We start from the raw sequence: 6,555 nt of genomic DNA, 5'->3' as shown, positions 1-6,555 counted from the left end.
GGGTTATCAAGAGGGTATTTTGAAAAATATACTAAAATCATATAGGGGTTTGGGAACCCTATGTTGGTGGCTAAACGTTTACCAGGCGGTGGAGGAAAACTTTGTCCATATGTTTGATCGATGTATGGATGAACATGATGGACAAGGATTGACACGCTGCCTGTGCGGTGTAGGATGGAGTCTCCTACACTAAGTCACTAAGAGTCAAGGAAGAAAGAGTGTGGGAGAGGACATGATAGCGTCAGCATGGACATCATTCTCCCAAATATAATAGACTCTGGCTCATATTGCAGGCTGGATCCTAAACTAACCTGGACTTTGGCATGGGATTTTCCAACCCTAGCCCAGTCCATGACTCCATGGCTTAAAAACCCAAACCAAGCCCTGAAAATATTGGGCAGGCCAAACTATGTCTCATATCTGCTAGAGCCAATTTGCACGTACCACTAGGTCCAAGGTGTCCGAGTTGTCAATTAACCTTTCCAACTCGTATAAATTAGGGGAAAATTATCTCCTCCAGTTCCTGCCCGGTCTAGTTCCCCAGTTCTTCTAATAGGGGGTGGTGGATCCCATCGGACAAAGTGTTTGGACAGGGATAGGGTGGTCATTCCAGAAAATGGATCATCTGCACGTACCAACCACCAACAGGTGAACGTGCATCTCACAGTCAATCACATTTTAATTTTGTTTCCATAAAAACCCCTTCTCCCCTTGTAAATGGCAAAAATAGGATAGATGATTGGCTCTCACATATATGTTCTTCTGTTTGATATGTGCAGAGGAATCGAACTCTGATCCAACCCCACTTGTTAGAGGGACTGGGGCACGGACAAGAATTGGATATGATAAAGATCCTAAATCCTAAATTAGGTGCCTTCATGTGTGGGTCGATCTTTTCTTAATAATTACGGGGAAAAAAACCTTTGACTGGTTATTTTACTCCCCTTCTCCGATGGGAAAGGGAGACCAAGGATGAAAGTCCCCAAACCCGTGACATGCTGTGAGAAGACTTAGACTGTTCAACCAGCTAGGAATAGGATGAAAGAACTAACATTTGAGGAATTTAAAACGATTTCTCAGTTCCCACCTAACTAACATAAAAGTTTTAAAAAAAAAAAAAAAAAAACTAATTCTCGCCATATCTAACTTGCACGCCAAGACTTGAATTAGAAAATAAAACCCCTAACATCACGAGAATCTTTAAGGAAGAGTATTATAACAGCCAATCCATACGTAGTCTCAAACCGGCATCCCAATTATCATGATGGAGGTTGTGTGGGCTGGGTGTGTGGGTTGGAACCCACATCGGAGGTATGCATGTAGTGTGTGTTGTGTTTATCTATCATTCGATCCTAAAATCGATTATGCTTTTGAAATTGGTGTGTGATTTGTGTGATTACACTTTTATAAAAAAAAAATCTTGATGGAAGAAGAACAACTAATGTCTAAAAAATAAATTTTATTTCCTTAACCCCTTATTTAGTCGTAGTCATTATATCCTAAGACGTGTTGCTATTGGACTTATAATGCTTCTCAATGGAGACTCATAAAAGTCCTTTGTTTAACGAGCAGTCAAAGAAACACAAGAAAGTGAAAGAGTTGAAGAAGAGAATTAGAAGAAGAATAGGGCCAATAAGGCCTGCCTGGATCGGCGGAAGTCGCAAGTCCACGGGGTGAACAGCCACACCAATGAAAGGGCAAACAGGTGATGAACATGTGTATGTTACTAATTTATCGAAAACTGATGGCATACCCAACCCAGCGGAAGTCGCAAATCCACGGGGTGAACAGCCACACCAATGAAAGGGCAAACAGGTGATGAACATGTGTATGTTACTAATTTATCGAAAACTTACGGCATACCCAACCCAGCAGAAGCCGTCGAAAACTGACGGCATACCCAACCCAGCAGAAGTCGCAAGTCCACGGGGTGAACAGCCACACCAATGAAAGGGCAAACAGGTGATGAACATGTGTATGTTACTAATTTATCGAAAACTGATGGCATACCCAACCCAGCGGAAGTCGCAAATCCACGGGGTGAACAGCCACACCAATGAAAGGGCAAACAGGTGATGAACATGTGTATGTTACTAATTTATCGAAACTGACGGCATACCCAACCCAGCAGAAGTCGCAACTCCACGGGGTGAACAGCCACACCAATGAAAGGGCAAACAGGTGATGAACATGTGTATGTTACTAATTTATCAAAAATTGACAGCATACCCAACCCAGCGGAAGTCGCAACTCCACGGGGTGAACAGCCACACCAATGAAAGCCCAACCCAGCAGAAGTCGCAAGTCCACGGGGTGAACAGCCACACCAATGAAAGAGCAAACAGGTGATGAACATGTGTATGTCACTAATTTATCGAAAACTGACGGCATACCCAACCCGGCAGAAGTCGCAAGTCCACGGGGTGAACAGCCACACCAATGAAAGGGCAAACAGGTGATGAACATGTGTATGTCACTAATTTATCGAAAACTGACGACATACCCAACCCTCTCCTTTACTTATATAGCTCACGGAACTCACCTCTTTTGTATGGAGTATGACCCGACCCAATACATTTCAACACCTAAGAACCAAGACTCCAAGACTTCAACTACTAGCTAGGGAAATGCACATCACATGACATATGGACTCCCAATTGAGTCTTTGACGCAGCAACACCTCACATCATAATCTGTAAATCAATACATTTACGACTAGTGAGATGAACCTGCACCACACCAGCGAGAATTCCACACCAAATCCATGCTTCAACATACCAAGATTTTTTATTTTTTTTTCCTTTACTCAAACAGAGATTTGAAGCCCACTGAAGGAACTCAAGGTAGGAAGGAGTAGACAGGACTGAGGAGCCAAAATACTTGGATTCTCTGTCTACAATTAAGGAAACTAATTCAAACACAGGAAGAAAAGCAAATTAAAAACCGAAACAAAACCAAAAATAGAATCCTTCAAATAATTATTTTTGCATATTGATACAGAAGCATTTCATAGAGAAAGAAAGAAAAATCACAATAAGAATAAATTCTATATAGAATCGAACAATATAACGCCATTACAGACTTACAGTGAGAGTACGTTTGATTTTTTATTTGATCTGTATATATTAGCACCAGAAGATTAAATTAGAGGGTAGAGACGGAATTGGATCTCTGGAAGGAAGAAGAAGAGTTTAGGAACTCGATACAATCTTCAATAGCTTCAGACTGATAAGAATCGAGTGGTTTAAAAGATGGCCTTGAATTTAATGTTGAGTTTGAGGAAGAAACCTTCGAAGAAGACCTATTATTTCTTCTACTCATCCTATTCAAAGACACCAGATTTATAGCTCTCGCCACCTTAGCCCTTATACGCTGCAGATATCTCATGGGAGAGAACCCTTCTCTTTGGGGGCTGTGTTTGGGTACAGGGAAACTCAAAATCCCTGAAATTCCCTTCCTGTTTACGGCAACTGTTGAACTGCTGCTGTCTTTGAAAGAGAAATTCTGCAGGTCCTTGATATCTGGACTGAAACCCACTCCTTTACTTGTACTTCTCAACATCTTCTCAGAGAGAGGAGGAAAGATAGGAAAGTGAAAAAGAGCGAGAGGGGAGGCTGGGTTGGGAGTCTGGAAGATGGGTATATTTAATGGTGGCAAAGGAAGAAATGACAAGAAGAAAAAAATGGAGGAAGAAGAAAAGAAAAAGGAAAAGAGGAAAGCAAGAATAAAAAAAAAAAAGAAAGAGAATGAAATAGACTGGAAGGAAGGAAGACTAAATTAGAAGAGTGAAAAGAGAAAAAGTCGGGAATGGTGTGACCAGGGAGAATAGTAAGTGGTAAGGTAAGGGGTCAATTCTCCTTGTATTGTAATGTCTGTCACTTTGGGGGAAATGGGGAAGAATCATAGAAACGATATTTGTGCCATTGAAATGAAATTTTTTAGTGGTTAACTGAGGTTAGACTACCAAAGCCAGCCAGTGACTCCTAATTAGGATTAGGATTAGCCGATTAGGATTAGATTGAGAAGATTTCGACCACATAAACCAAACCCATTTCCTTTAATAGCTCGGGCAGGGGTAAGGCGGTCTTTGCACATCTCATTGTGTCCTGCGTTGCACGTGTAGTTTGGGCAGGGTGTTGCACAGGAGCCGAGTCCCTAATCCGAGGCTCCTGTCCAGCACTCTGCCCGAGCTGCACATGTGCAGCGTCGGACAGAGTGAGGTGTGAAAAGACCACCTCACCCCTGCTCGGACAAGGCGGCGTTGCATGTGCAGTCTGGGCAAGGTGTTGCACAGGAGCCGAGTCCCTAATCCGAGGCTCCTGTCCAGCACTTTGCCCGAGCTGCACATGTAGCGCCGGACAAAGTGAGGCATGAAAAGACCGCCTTACCCCTGCTCGAGCGCCTTGCCCTAGCAGGGGTGAGGCGGTCTTTTCACGCCTCACTCTGTTCGACGCTGCACATGCAGCCCAGGCAAGGTGCTGAATAGGATCTTTTTGTGTCCTCCTCTCATGGATGGAATCATTTTCCATTTCCTCCTCCTTTTGACAGTGACATGTTACGGATCCAACGAATAAACAAGGAGATAAAAAAAAGGGATTAGGGAGAAGTAAACTCTCCATTTTACCCTTCATTCAGTTGGATTAATGTCAAGTGAGGTTTCCATCACCTATGATGAAAAGAGAATCTCTTCACTCTTGGGTTCTGAGTTCTGACTTGGATAGTACTCTTGAAATAATGGACAAAATAGAAAAGATTTTTCAAATATTTATCAATAGGGGGTGTAACGGTAAGATCATTGTAAGGGTGGGTGAAGTATCGCTAGTAGAGGAAAACTTTCCCCATAAAACTTTTCTGCGGATTATTAAAATGAGAGAGGGTTCTCTAGCAAGTGGCATAAAGGAACACACTGATGAGATGCGACGGTATAGTTTCGTACGTAAGAGACCAGTTAGGTTATTTCATGTGAGGAGAAGAGAGATAAAGAAAGAGGGTGTGAACATATCCTACTCTCAGGACTCAGAAAACCTTTTTTGTTTGATATTGAGAACGTATAACAAGACAATAGACACGCTACTTAGGCAAACTATGAAAAAAAATATTATTTGTACCCTACATATGGCTATGACAAAAGATCCATTTTCAAACTACCAAAATTATTTTTTAAGTGAATGAAATTGTCTTGGATGATATTTGTGGCCATACATCCCCATTCAGAAGTGTGCCATCAAGCCATTTTATGTTTGAAATTGAATTATTAAATAAATAACTATTATTGTTATAAATAAATTTACTTAATTGTCATACAAATTGGTGATGCTAAACCCACTATCAAACGATGATCAGTTGTTATATGGTAAACTTGGTGGAGATTCATGACATAAAGACACCATCCATACCAAATAATGGTTTTAGAGTCACTAACTTGACTGTTTATTATATAATAACAATTATTATTGTTATAAAGATCTTTTATTTTTTTTCAAATGTCACATGACATATCTATTGTATGATGTTGATAGATGATATGTTCATTTAAGACCATTAGATAGAGAGAATATGGTCCACATTAACCACGTGTCAAATTTCAAAGTATTATTCAATCAAATACCCTCTTTTGTATTCGCATACATCCCATGTATGTCAAGCATATGTTCTGGTACTCTAAACATTACTGTGCACTCTCCCAATTCTGTGTGGGAACATACAGTTTAGATTAATAAGAATGTAAAAATGGATGTCTCAGATTTATCTTGTAATTTTCAAAAAATCACCTTCTATTGTTACATGGATAACTACTTTATTATTATTATTATCAATAGTAGTAGTAGGTAAACAATTCCTCTCTATTATCAAAACTGTGGCTGACTCCCTGGCCGAGATGGCTATGTTGCTTACATGCTTGACAGTTTGGCATGTATCTTCTCCTTAGTTGCGTGAGTTATGTTCGCTCTCCAACCTTGAATTGTAGCATGATACTCCTTAATAAAGTTCTTCAATTTATCAAAAAAACAAAAAAAAATTCCTCTCTATTCAAATATAAAATGGTGCACTAGTGGAAGTGGAATCAGGATATGTGATTGTAAATGTCATCAAGAGTAATTTTTTTTCATTTAAAAAATATTTACCTTAGAAAAATATAAATTTTGATATTTTTAAAAAAATCTTGGTCATGTACCACGTGGTATAAAAATTTTAAAAATAGTAGAATGAATATTGAGGTTGGTTTTTGAAAAACAATATGAACTTGTACAGTGTACTTTGAAAATCATGGAAACTAAGATGTCTTTCATCACCAATTAGAAACCAGAAAAGAGTATATGGAAAAAATGAGAGTTTTTCATCACCCTGGGTGAAGAAAAACCCATGCCACCGCCGCTGTTATTTCCCCCTTGAAACTTGAAAGTGCCTTTAGTTGGCACTGTTACTGTAGAAGAGGTTCTCTTCTACGGAAAAAAAAAAAAAGTAGAAGAGATTCTCTCTTAAATATGAAAAAAAAAAAAAAAAAAAAAACACTCTGAAAAGGAAGATTCAAAGTGGAGTTGGAAGAAAATGAAG

The sequence above is a fragment of the Telopea speciosissima genome, chromosome 1 (genome assembly GCF_018873765.1).
Source record: "Telopea speciosissima isolate NSW1024214 ecotype Mountain lineage chromosome 1, Tspe_v1, whole genome shotgun sequence".
In the NCBI taxonomy this organism is placed as follows: domain Eukaryota; kingdom Viridiplantae; phylum Streptophyta; class Magnoliopsida; order Proteales; family Proteaceae; genus Telopea; species Telopea speciosissima.
This window is presented reverse-complemented; position numbering follows the sequence as displayed.